Consider the following 14,003-nt stretch of genomic DNA (forward strand, 5'->3'; position numbering starts at 1 on the left):
TCTGAGTTTTAAAACAGAGACCTGTGTCTCACCAATGACCAAAACCCGGGGTGCTCAATGAGTTGTTGGGAGCAGTATTCTGTACAGCCTATGGCCAATTGGTCAGTGGGGAAATGGGCTAACCCACATCTGCTAGAGCAGATTGTAGAGGTTAATGACTCATTTATCTGATTAACTGCTCCTGGGATCTTGCAGTGTATTTACTTACATGATATTCACTGAGTTTCAGTCTTTGCATGACCTTGCAAAGACCTCGAAGAGAGATAGGATTGGCTACTGTATAAATACACATTATTCTTACATTCATTTCCTCTGGGAACGATTTCTCGGACGAGGGAGTAGGATACTGTAACAGGTAGAGGTTGCACGTCTCTCTCACTATTTTAGGCTCAGCTTGGCAGCAGTGCCAGGACAGTGCGAGGAGACTGGCCTCGACACCCCAGTGTTAACAGCTTCAGAAGGCTCCCGCACAGGCCTATCCAAAAAAAACTTTGATGTTAAACATGCTGCTGAGGCCAGGCTCCACACTCTGGCAGGGGGGGAGGGGCTGGTTGGTGGGTGGGAGATGATATTTTGATTTGTTGGGGCATCTCCCACCTCATTTTAACCTGAACTGCAGGAAGTCAAACAGGCTTCAGGATTGAGTGGGGCAGCTCCCAGCAATGAGGGATGGAGGGCGGTTGGTGGTGGAGGGGGCATATCGCAGTCGGTGGGGGATCCCAGGAGTGCAGGAGGTGGGAACCTGGATGGGGGAGAGTCCTAGAGTTCAGATTCCAGTGTCAGTGGGAACCCGGGGAGTTTGTGGAAGTGATCCAATGGGGCAATGTCCCAGAGGTTTGGGGGATGGAGGGTGGGAATGCTGGGGCTGGGGTCACAGAAAATGGACATTCTTGGATGTTGGGGGGGGCAGTGTCCCAGATTATTTTTGTGGGTCACCTTTGCCCCTTTTGGCCTCATAGAAATAACTGGATTTTCCATTTGACCAAGCCGCCTCCCCTCCATCGCCCCCAGGGAGCTGGGGAGAGTGATCCGGCACCAAGGTCAGCACAAAAACGGAGATCGGGGTACGACTCCCATCTCAGAATGCCCAATTCCTGCATTAAACAAGGCCCATTGGCCAGGCGAGCGCTTTGGATATTCATCTTTCAAAGTGGCAGCAGCTGAATTACCGAGGGTGAGGGGCAGGGAGGGGACTGAGCCACATTCTGAGGCCGTAACCCCACAGGAAGGGAGCGAAAAATCATCCCTGACGTGTGTTAGTGAACAGAGACCATATGGACTGGCAGCTGGTAATGAGTTTCCTCAATGAACATTGGAGCTAAACCGCGCAGCTCGAGTTTGGTTTCTGAATGGACGTGAACGTCGGAGGGAAGACTGTGGTTAAACACACCAAAAAAAAGCCCTGGTGTGAATCATCAGCAGAGAAAGATTCCAGGTCCCAAGAGACGGTGGGTGGGGGAGTGAGCCATGCCAGTGTTTACTCCTCGTTGCCACACACCGATACAGACAAAGGCTTGTTTCCTTTACAAATGAAAAGTGTTGGTCCTTATTCATTTAAGATTCCGCAATGTCAGACCCGCAGGGAACCAGAGGCCTCTGCAGCTCCAATTTAAAAGCATTATTAATGATTGAAAGAGACATGGGGGACTGGGCCAGGTTTGTGAGGAGAAACCACACTCAACCTCCTCCTCATATCAAAGAGAAAAGGACTCGACTGAAGTTTTAATTGAGAAAGTGAGAGATGACGACTCTCAATTTATAATTACCATGTAGTCAGGGAGGGCAGAGTGTTTCACATTTTCCTTTGCAAATTCACAGCAACTTCCCTCGTGGCTCAGTGGTTCTGATCGGGCAAGCCCCATGGCGGGTGTGATATTAACGGACCTCAGGTCCAATTGTCCCTCAGCACCACTAGGGTGGGGGTGGGCCAGGGAGTGTCAAGATCCTGGTTGCTGTTCACTGGCTTCTTACAGGAAAGGTTTGTCTGTGGTGTCAGGTAAGATGAGGAGGGTTAGGTTTGACGCCCTCTTTGAAAAAAAGTAAAGACTTGCATTTGTATAGCACCTTTCACAACCTCGACTTCACGAGACACTTCACAGCCAATGAAGTATGGTCACTATTGTAGCCCATTTGCACACAGCAAGACCCCACAAACAGCAATGTGATAATGACTAAATCATCAAATTTTCACTGATGTTATTTGAGGGATAAATACTAACCAGAACATCAAGGAGCAGTCCCCCCAGCACCCTCTGTTCTTCCGTGAGAGATCTTACATTCCTCTGAAGGACAGATGGGGCCTTGGATTAACATCTCGCGAAAGATTGCACCTCTGACAGTGCGGCACTCCCTCAGTACTGGCCCCCCCGACAGTGCAGCACTCCCTCAGTACTGGCCCCCGACAGTGCAGCAGTCCCTCAGTACTGACCCTCTGACAGTGCAGCACTCCCTCAGTACTGACCCTGTGACAGTGCAGCACTCCCTCAGTACTGACCCTCTGACAGTGCAGCACTCCCTCAGTACTGACCCTGTGACAGTGCAGCGCTCCCTCAGTACTGACCCTCCGACAGTGCAGCACTCCCTCAGTACTGACCCTGTGACAGTGCAGCAGTCCCTTATATGAACATATGAACAAGGAGCAGGAGTAGGCCATTCAGCCACTCGAGCCTGCTCCGCCATTTAATAAGATCATGGCTGATGTGATAGTACCTGAAATCTGCAACCCGCCTACTGCCGATAACCTATCATCCCCTTGTTTACCAAGAATCTATCCACCTCTGCCTTAAAGATATTCAAAGACTCTGCTTCTACCACCTTTTCAGGAAGTGAGTTCCAAAGACTCACGACCCTCTTAGTGAAAATACTTTGCCTCATCTCTGTCTTAAATGAGTGACCCCTTATTTTTAAACATCTCTAGTTTTAGATTTTCCCATAAAAGGAAACATCCTCTCCACATCCACCCTGTCAAGACCCCTCAGGACCTTAAAGATTTCAGTCAAGTCGCCTCTTACCCTTCTGAACTCCGGTGGATACAAGCCTAACCTGTCCAACCTTTCCTCATAAGACAACCCACCCATTTCAGGTATTCGTCTGGTAAACCTTCTCTGAACTGCTTCCAACACATTTATATCCTTCCTTACATAAGGTGACCAATACTGTACACAGTACTCCAAATGTGATCTCACTAGTGCCCTGGATAACTGAAGCATAACCTCCCTACTATTGTCTTCAATTCCCATCGCAATAAATTATAACATTCTATTAGCTTTCCCAATTACTTGCTGTACCTGTATACTAACCTTTTGTGATTCATGCACTAGGACACCCAGATCCCTCTGCATCTCAGAGCTCTGCAATCTCTCACCATTTAGATAATATGCTTCTCTTTTATTCTTCCTGCCAACATGGACAATTTCACATTTTCGCACATTATACTCCATTTGCCAGGTCTTTGCCCACTCACTTAACCTATCTATACATTTTTGCAGCCTCCTTATGTTGTCTTCACAACTTACTTCCCTACCTATCTTTGTGTCATCAGCAAATCTGGCAACCATCCCTACAATCCCTTCATCCAAGTCATTTATATAAATTGTAAACAGTTGAGGTCCCAGCACTGACCCCTGTGATCCCTTGTTACAACTTTCCAACTGGAAAAAGACCCATTTATGCCTTCTCTCTGCTTCCTGTTCGCCAGCCAATCTTCTATCCATGCCAATATGTTACCCCCTATACCATGAGCTTTTACTTTCTGCAAGTGGCATTTTTATCAAATGCCTTCTGGAAATCTAAGTACAGTACATCCACCGGTTCCATTTTATCCACAGCACCTGCTACTTCCTCAAAAGGAAATGGTTAAACACAATTTCCCTTTCACAAAACCATGTTGACTCTGCCTGATTACCTTGAGCTTATTCAAGTGCCCTGCTATAACTTCTTTAATAATCGCTTCTAACATTTTCCCTACGACAGATGTTAAGCTAACTTGGCCTGTAGTTTCCTGCTTTCTGTCTCCCTCCTTATTTGAATAATGGAGTTACATTTGCTACCTTCCAATCTAATGGGACCTTCCCTGAATCTAGGGAGGTTCGGAAAATTGAAACCGATGCATCAACTATCTCACTAGCCGCTTCTTTTAAGACCCTAGGGTGAAGTCCATCAGGACCCGGGCACTTGTCAACCCACAGCTCCAACAATTTACTCAGTGCCACTTCTCTGGTGACTGTAATTTTCCTGATTTCCTTCCCCACTTCCATTCCCTGGTTTATAACTGCTTCTGGGATGTTATTTGTGTCCTCTATAGTGAAAACTGATGCAAAATACCTGTTCAATTCATCTGCCATCTCCTTGTTTTCCATTATCAATTCCCCAGACTCACTTTCTATAGAACCAAACACTCAGTATGTTAACTCTTTTCTTTTTTAAATGTTTATAAAAACTATCTGTTTTTATATTTCTTGCTAGCTTTCTCTCATACTCTGACAGTGCAGCACTCCTGCACTACTGCCGTAAGTTTATCAGGATTTATACCTGAATTTTGTGACCAAATTTCTAGCGTGGGATTTGAACCCAGTACCTTCTGACTTAAAGATGACAGTGCTACCCACTGAGAGTGCTACCCACTGAGAGTGCTACCCTCTGAGAGTGCTACCCACTGAGAGTGCTACCCACTGAGCCACGACTGAAACTAAGGCTTTGTAGGAAAGACAAGAGTGGTTTGGAATGTGAAGGAGACAAAGTGCATCTATTAGATGATTTACCCTGAGGTAAGAAGCTTACCAGAGTGGGTGAACAGACAGAGCGGCCACTCTGTTCAGCCTGTGGGGAAGAACATTAAAGGACTACAGAAACAGAAAGGTTGAAGCTTTCATCTGCACGTGGCTGGGTTTCTCATGTCCGACCCTGGCCAGTCAAACAGAACTAATTCTCATGGTGACCTTGTGTACATATTAAACCACTGAGGAAGTCTTGCCAATAGCAGGTTGTCAATGTGTCACTTTCTATGCCAATGGCCAATGCCTTGGCCAGATTGAAAAGATGTTGTCCACTAAAGGCGACAGTGGAGATTTCCTTACCATGTTCCAAAGATTTCATTCCGAAATTGAGATGAATTTCAGAGCCTGTAAATGGTCACCTATCTTCTCCATCTGTCATGTGCCTTCGGGTGGATCATGCAGCAGGAGGATTCAGGCAAATGCAAAGTTAGCGGAAAGACTGAAGGGAGATCTACTGGCCTTTCTCTCTCTGCAGAGCAGCCAGGGCTGTGCAATGATATTTGAATGGGTTTATTTAATTCCCTCGCTGGAGGCTGCTGGACCTGGAGACACTAGTGAAGAAAGCAGGGAGAACTCCCCTGCTCTTCTTTGACATAGCGCCAACTTTTACATCCACCCTGAGAGGGCAGACGGGGCCTTGGTTTAATGTCTCATCTGAAAGATGGCACCTCCGATAGTATCGCGCTCCCTCAGTACTGCATTGGGAGTGCCAGCCTGGTTGAATGTGTTCAAGTCTCTGTAGTGGGGTTTGAACCACAGTCTGACTCCAGCTCCTCATCAGCACCAACCCCAAGAAGAAAATATACTGCAGTTCACCAGCGATTGGCAGTTTCATAGGCTGGTGCGGCAGGTGACACTGTTCTTGGGTTAGGCTGGAGAGGGTGAACCTTCACTCTGCCTCTCATTCACCCAGCCTGGAGCCTCACAGGATCAAGAAGCTCCAACAAGCAGCACTGGATGGGCAGAGACTGCACACAGTGAGACAAAATGGAAGGTAGACCCAAGGCAACTGGACCAGGTTTGATGATGAAGGAGGCAGTAGGAAGACTGTGGCACAAGTGTATCCGTTACTCCTGCTGCTCGGAGACACTGGTCTGCACAATGCCTGATGCCCCCAGTCTAAGATGTGAGACACAGGTAGTCCTGTTCCTTGAGTCCCACCTTATTTTTTAACTGGTCATTTCAGCCAATGAGGTACACTGCAGCTGAAGTGAGGTCCCTGCCGTAATGTGGGAATTGTCAATGTTCCCATTCACACTGTCATTGTCTTTCACAGGAACATAGGATTTAGGAGCAGGAGTAGGCCATTCGGCGTTTCGAGCCAAGTCTGATCTGATTGTGGTCTCAGCTCCATTTCCCTGTCTGCCCCCCATAATCCTCGACTCCCTTGTCTATCAAAAATCTGTCTAACTCAGCCTTGAATGAATTCAATGACCCAGCCTCCAGCGCTTTCTGGAGAAGAGAATTCCACAGACTAACGACCCTCTGAGAAAAAAGATTTCTCCTTGAGTCCGCCTCGAAAGGGAGAGCTCTTATTCACAGACGCACAGACACACGGGCACAAATGTGTAACTCAGGAGTTGACAGTGAGGCTCCTCGTGTGTTTTCTGGCACCAGATGTGCGGCGAGTGTTGGCTGCTACTCACCTCGCCGGCCTGTGGAGGGACCACATCAGGACTGACCCGACTGCCTTTATCCCTGTGTACATTTAAGAACACAGCTCCAATCACTGCCCAGCAAAGTTGCCATTGCCAGAACCTGGGCTGCCTGAAACTAGCCTTGTCACTGTTTAGAAATTCTAGCCTTGAGCCAAATCAGCTTGTTTCTGATGGACAATCGCTCTGTGCTGCTTACCTTTCAGTGACCTTGAGGGTAAAGAGAACCTGTTTGACAGATGCCAAAGACAAGAGCACCTAAACCTGGCAACTGAATTATTAATTCCTCTCCGTGTATTTAGATATTGGGTATGTCTCCCTGAGGACCAATAGAGAAGATTGATAAATTGTAATGAACTGCATTCTCAGCTGCCGTTGTCTTTTGGATTGTCCGAGCTGCATCCTATTTTAGCGGTTGGATCCTTTTTGTGTATCACATGCCGGATATATTTTCCTTCCTACCCCAGGGTCTCATCCTCTACCCCCCTCCCCAACGCAAACTGGCCTCTCTGGGGTCTTTAGTACCCACCCCCCCCCCAGTCACCCTGGAGTAGGAGGCTTTCTCGTGGACTGGTCCACAGGCGCTAATAAAGATTTGAGGTAATAGAGATGAAAGTGGGCGCCAATGATGGATTCCTCTTCACACTCGGTACTGCTTGTCACCACAGCTAATTGGAGCGTGGTGACTGCTTTCCCTCTCTGGACGCTCTTGGGTAGTAAGCTACACACGTCACGAACATAGAGTTTAAATATCATTCACTCAGGCTGACACTCTGCATGGCAGAGATGAATACTCATAAATGCTATACTGATTTTGACAAGAAATATTTTGCTTGGAACCCCATAGATATTAAAAAAAAAAGATTGCTTTGCAATGGTTGTACCTCAAAGCATTTAATAATTCATTCTGTGACTGATGCTAAATTAAAAACATACAACACTCCTCACTGTTCAAAGGAGAGGGTGAGAGAAAGAAAAATTATTCAAAAAGATTGTGATGTTATAGAGTCTCACCACGGCAAACCCACTCTAGCCCGCCTTGGGAATGACCTTTGTGACCCGAGTACATTTACCAATCTCCTGGTAAAAAATGGACAAGCCCCAGGGCACAGAGGAAAAAAAATTCAATTTCTGTAGCACCCTTCATGACCTGAGGACATCGCAAAACACTTGACAGTCTATGAAATTGTTTTGACGTGGACTCACTGTTGTAATGTAGGAAATTCAGTAGCCAATTTGCACAGAGCAAGCTCCCACAAACGGCAATGTGATAATTATCAGATAATCTCTTTTATTGACGTTGGTTGAAGGATAAACATTGACCAGGTCAACAGAGAGAACTCGCCGGCTCCTCTTCAGAATAGTGTAGTGGGATATTTTATATCATCGAGAGAGCAAACAGGGCTTCAATTTGATGTCCCATCCGAAAGATGGCACCGCTGACAGTGCGGCACTCCCTCAGTACTGACCTTCCAACAGTTTGTGCTCCTGCAATGCGGTCCCTCGGACGGCACAGTGCTCCCACTGTACTGTCCCTCCAACAATGCAGCACTCCCTAAGTACTGACCCTCTGACAGTGCTATACTCCCGCAGTACTGACCCTTTAATAGTGCAGCACATCCTCAGCACTGACCCTGTGACAGTGCAGCACTCCCAAAGTACTGACACTCCAACAGTGCAACACTCCCTAAGTACTGACCCTCTGACAGTGCAGCACTCCCGAAGTACTGACCCTCCGACAGTGCAACACTCCCTAAGTACTGACCCTCCGACAATGCAACACTCCCAAAGTACTGACCCTCCGACAGTGCAGCACTCCCGAAGTACTGACCCTGTGACAGTGCAACACTCTCTCAGTACTGACCCTCTGACAGTGCAACACTCCCTAAGTACTGACCCTGTGACAGTGCAACACTCTCTCAGTACTGACCCTCCGACAGTGCAACACTCCCTAAGTACTGACCCTCTGACAGTGCAACACTCCCTAAGTACTGACCCTCTGACAGTGCAACACTCCCTAAGTACTGACCCTCTGACAGTGCAACACTCCCTAAGTACTGACCCTCTGACAGTGCAACACTCCCTCAGTACTGACCCTGTGACAGTGCAACACTCCCTCAGTACTGACCCTGTGACAGTGCAACACTCCCTAAGTACCGACCCTACGACAGTGAAGTGCTCCCTCAGTACTGACCCTGTGACAGCACAGCTCTCCCTCCATACTGACATTGTGACAGTGCAACACTCCCTCAGTATGACACTGTGACAGTGCAGCGCTCCCTAAATACTGACTCTCTGACAGTGCAGCACTCCCTCAGTACTGATCCTCCGACAGTGCAGCACTCCCTCAGTACTAACCCTGTGACAGTGCGGTCCTCCCTCTGTACTGACCCTCCGACAGTGCAGCACTCCCTCAGCACTGACCCTCTGACAGTGTAGCACTCCCTCAGTACTGACGTTATGACAGGGTAGCGCTCCCTCAGTACTGATGCTGTGACAGTGTAGCACTCCCTCAGTATTTTACTGGAGTCTCAACTGCAGCAAGGGCCTAAGTCTTGGGATTTGAACCAAATTCCTTTGGACTCGGAGGTAATTGTTTTCCCCCCGAGCCCCCGGCTGACACAAAGAACACTGGAGTTTTTGAATTGTGGTAAAAATTAGTGTATGGGTTCCAGGACTTTGTTTGTTTTGAGTCACTTCACAATGAGTTAGCAAACGTAGTGTGTTAGTTTCAGTAATAAGACCAGTTTATTCCCCAGGATTGACAAAATCCACATTTTGAGCAACAAAATACTTACATGGGAGCATCTTGGCCCCAACGCCCAGATATTTTAAAGGATTGTGCAGTTGGCACGAATGCCAAGTATGCAGTCAGGCACTGTACAGATGGACAGACACTGTCACCTTGATGGACTGCAGGTGTGTGTCAGACTAGTTGATCAAGGAGATGTATATTTGGCACCAAACGACAATCAGACAATATTGCCAAAGGGACAGGAAACTTTGTGAATCGATGCATTCTTGGACCAGATCCATCTGTTTTCTAATGCACTCTGCCTCCCTTCCACTCTCCATAAACTTCAGCTCATCTGAAACTCTGCTGCTGTGTCCTAACTCACACTAAGCACTGTTCACCCATCACCTTCATTGGCCTCCATTGGTCCCAATCTAGCAACCGCTCAAACTTAAACTTCACAACCTTGTGATGAATTCCTCCGTGGCCTCACCCCACCCTATCCCTGGAATCTCCTCCAGCCCCACAACCCTTTGAGCTACCTGTGGTCCTCCGATTCTGTCCTTTTGTATGTTCCCAACTCTAATCGCTCCACCATTGGTGGAGTGCTTTCACTGTTTGGGCCCGAACCTTTGGAATTCCCTCCCTGAACCATTCTTCATCTCCAACTCTCTCTTCTCCATTAGTACAATCCTTCAACTCTACCTCTGACCAAGCTGCTGGTCACCTGACCTAATCGCTCCTGAAATGGCTCAGTGTCAGATTCTCTTTGATAATCGCCCCTGTGAAGCACGTTGGGATGTTTCACTCTGTAACGGTGCTATATAAATGCAAGCTGTTGTTGTAGATTGGCATTGACAGTTGGCACTGGCATGAGGACAGAACTGGGACCCACCTCCGCCTTCTCAGCTCCTAATGCCTGGAAGGGAACAGCAGCCTTGGCTAATCTTTAATTCTTGTCACTGCCTACTACTCTCGGGGCAGTGGGGGAGTTCTGCTACAGCCAGCATGGAGTGGCAGTCTGGATAGTGAAGACAGGTCAACAAGGGATCATAGATTGGGAGCTGATGGGCTGCTTTGATTGGCTTCAGTTAGAGAAGTGGGAAGGAAAACCAGTTGGGGTTCTCAGCACTGACATCGACTTAATGGCTGGTGCTGGATCGTGTCTGTGTGGACATGACTGGGCTCTTCTCCTGCCTTGGGTCAAATATCTTCCTGATCCTCGTGACCCAGAGTGATGGATGAAGAATGAATGGCCTGGGTATTGGAAGATTACCTCTGTCTATGGAACTGGGACTCAGCAATGAAACAGCCCCTACGGAAAAGGAAGGAGAAAGAAAGAGTTAGAAATATAAAATGCAGGTGTGTGGAATGAAAGGTGCAGTCTGTAAACCTTAGCAAGTAGCTTCAAACTTTATGCCAGGAACCTTGGGACAGTGAGTGATTGATTCAAGCCTGAACGTGTTGCAGCCAGAGTAGAGAGTGAGTATCACCAATTACAGAGGAGTTACACTGAGGAGGTTACAGAGATAGGGAGGGGTGTAGGGCCTGGAGGAGGTTACAGAGATAGGGAGAGTTGTAGGGACTGGAGGAGGTTACACAGATAGGGAGGGTTGTAGGGACTGGAGGAGGTTACACAGATAGGGAGGGTTGTAGGGACTGGAGGAGGTTACAGAGATAGGGAGGGTTGTAGGGGCTGGAGGAGGTTACACAGATAGGGAGGGTTGTAGGGACTGGAGGAGGTTACAGAGATAGGGAGGGTTGTAGGGACTGGAGGAGGTTACAGAGATAGGGAGGATTGTAGGGGCTGGAGGAGGTTACAGAGATAGGGAGGGCTGTAAGGGCTGGAGGAGGTTACAGAGATAGGGAGAGTTGTAGGGACTGGAGGAGGTTACACAGATAGGGAGGGTAGTAGGGACTGGAGGAGGTTACAGAGATAGGGAGGGTTGTAGGGGCTGGAGGAGGTTACAGAGATAGGGAGGATTGTAGGGGCTGGAGGAGGTTACAGAGATATGGAGGGCTGTAAGGGCTGGAGGAGGTTACAGAGATAGGGAGAGTTGTAGGGACTGGAGGATGTTACACAGATAGGGAGGGTTGTAGGGACTGGAGGAAGTTACAGAGATAGGGAGGGTTGTAGGGGCTGGAGGAGGTTACACAGATAGGGAGGGTTGTAGGGGCTGGAGGAGGTTACAGAGATAGGGAGGGTTGTAGGGGCTGGAGGAGGTTACACAGATAGGGAGGGTTGTAGGGACTGGAGGAGGTTACAGAGATAGGGAGGGTTGTAGGGGCTGGAGGAGGTTACAGAGATAGGGAGGATTGTAGGCTCTGGATGAGGTTACACAGATAAGGGAAGTTATAGAGTCATAGAGTTATACAGCCCAGAAACAGGCCCTTCGGCCCATCGTGTCCGTGCAGCCATCAAGCACCTAACTGTTCTGATCCCATTTTCCAGCACTTGGCCCATAGCCCTGTATGTTATGGCATTTCAAGTGCTCATCTAAATACTTCTTAAATGTTGTGAGGGTTCCTGCCTCTACCACCCCCTCAGGCAGTGTGTTCCAGATTCCAACCACCCTCTAGGTGAAAGAGTTTTCCCTCAAATCCCTTCTAAACCTCCTGCCCTTTACCTTAAATCTATGCCCCCTGGTTATTGACACCTCCATTAAGGGGAAAAGTTTCTTCCTATCTACCCTACCTATGCCCCTCATAATTTTGTATATCTCTATCAGAACCCCCCTCAGTCTTCTCTGATCTAAGGAAAACAACCCTAGACCATCCAGTCTCTCTTCTGAAACGCTCCAGCTCAGGCAACATCCTGGTGAATCTCCTCTGCACCCTCTCCAGTGCAATCATATCCTTCCTATAGACCAGAACTGCACACACTACTGCAGCTGTGGACTAACTAGTGTTTTATACAGCTCCAACATAACCTCCCTGCTCTTATATTCTATGCCTTGGTTAATAAAGGCAAGTATCCCATATGCCTTCTTAACCACCTGATGCCTGCAGGGATCTATAGACACGTACACCAAGGTCCCTCTGATCTTCTGTACTTCCTGGGGTCCTACCATTCATTGTGTATTCCCTTGCTGTGTTAGTCCTCCCAAAATGCATCACCTCACACTTCTCAGGATTAAATTCCATTTGCCACTGCTCTGCCCATCTTACCAGCCCATCCATATTGTCCTGTAATCTAAGGCTTTCCTCCTCACTATTTACGACACCACCAATTTTCGTGTCATCTGCGAACTTACTGATCATACCTCCTATATTCAAGTCTAAATCATCTAAAGTTGTTGGAGGTCACAGGAATAGGGAGAGTGTGAGGCCATGGAGGGATTTGTAAAGATGAATGAGGCAAATGGTTAATCAAGCTGCCTTAGCCTCTACTATTGCACAGAGATGAGGGAGATGGAATGAGAAGAGACCCATGTATAGTATAAACACCAGTACAGACTAGTTGGGCTGAATGGCCTGATTCTGTGCTGTGTATTTATTGTAATTCTATGACTGACATTCCTAATAGACTGGATCATGGTCAGTGCAGGCAGTTTGGTTACAGGCAGGATAGTTTACATTGTATGCCTTTTGCATAAAATGATTTGTTTGATATGAAATTCATCCCTCACAACCCCTGCTGGAAAATATCTTAAAATTCCAGGTAAAAGATGCAGTAAAACATCAGTCACAGATTGGAGATAATTTATTTAGCCCCTGAATCAATGAGGAGTTCTCCCAGTGATGAGACTTTGAACTAATTTTTACAGTAGATTGATTCTGGAACAATGCTGGCCATCAATGGCCAAGTGGCTCAGTCCTGGGCAGTCAGTCCCTGGATCAGCAGGTCATTTACAGGTGTTCACAGGGTTAACCAGGAATGGAATCTGGAACATTCTGCATGTGTAATTGAAGCCACAGCCATGGAGATTGTAGAATCCGGGTGGAAAAAGCATTTCGAACTGCAGCCTTGGAGTGTAATAATTATCTTATATCAGTGAATAGACAGGAGCCTGTCCTAATTCTCCAGATTAATGTCTATGTATTATGCCAGGGGCTCTGTGTTCTGCTGTTTGGTTGAAGTCACAGAGCCCGATAGTCAGACCCACTTTCAGTGCAGTGCAGTAACACAGAGTGGGGCATGGTAATCGTCAGTAAATGCCAGTCAGTAACTACAAGATCATGGAGACCTGGCACTGAGACACTGCGTGGTAATTACATAGAATTACATCGAATTAACACCACAGATACAGACCATTAGATCCAACTGGTCTATGCCAGTGTTTATGCTCCACACAGCCTCCGCTCACCTTGCTTCATCTCACCCTATCAATGTGACCTTCTATCCTTTTCCCTTTATCTGTTTCCCCAGCTTCTTTTTAAATGTATTGACACAATTCACCTCAACCACTCCCTGTGGTATCGAGTTCCAAATCCTTACCACTCTCTGGGTGAAGAGGTTTATTCTCAATTCCCGACTGGATTTATTAGTGTCTATCGTGTATTTAGTCTCACCATTCTGACATCAGAAACTGTCGAGATTAAAGTTCGAGTGCAAACATCGACTCAAACACAGAGGGAAGCAGATTGACTATTCTACTTCTGCTTCTTGTTGTGATTCTCAGTTTGTCTGTTAATCATTTGTTTTCAAATGCTGGCAATGTCTCCAGTGGTTAATGCTTCACCTGATGTGCTCTGAAAAGAAGACAGAATTTGCTTTCCATTAGCCTCCAAGTCCCAAAGTGCTTTACAACTAATGAAGTGGATTTGGAGTGTGGTCACTGTTGTATACTGAAGGACTCTTACATGAAGATAGATCAAAACTCAGGAAACAATTGTTCC

General features: G+C 47.2%; 1 long non-coding RNA gene across 1 annotated transcript in view; it reads left to right on the forward strand.

Moving 5' to 3' along the window:
• LOC144670045 (uncharacterized) overlaps positions 1 to 14,003 on the forward strand; it is a 313,238-nt gene that overhangs the window by 264,590 nt on the left and 34,645 nt on the right. The window lies entirely within an intron of this gene.

Source organism: Cetorhinus maximus, chromosome 30 (genome assembly GCF_964194155.1).
Source record: "Cetorhinus maximus chromosome 30, sCetMax3.hap1.1, whole genome shotgun sequence".
NCBI lineage: Eukaryota > Metazoa > Chordata > Chondrichthyes > Lamniformes > Cetorhinidae > Cetorhinus > Cetorhinus maximus.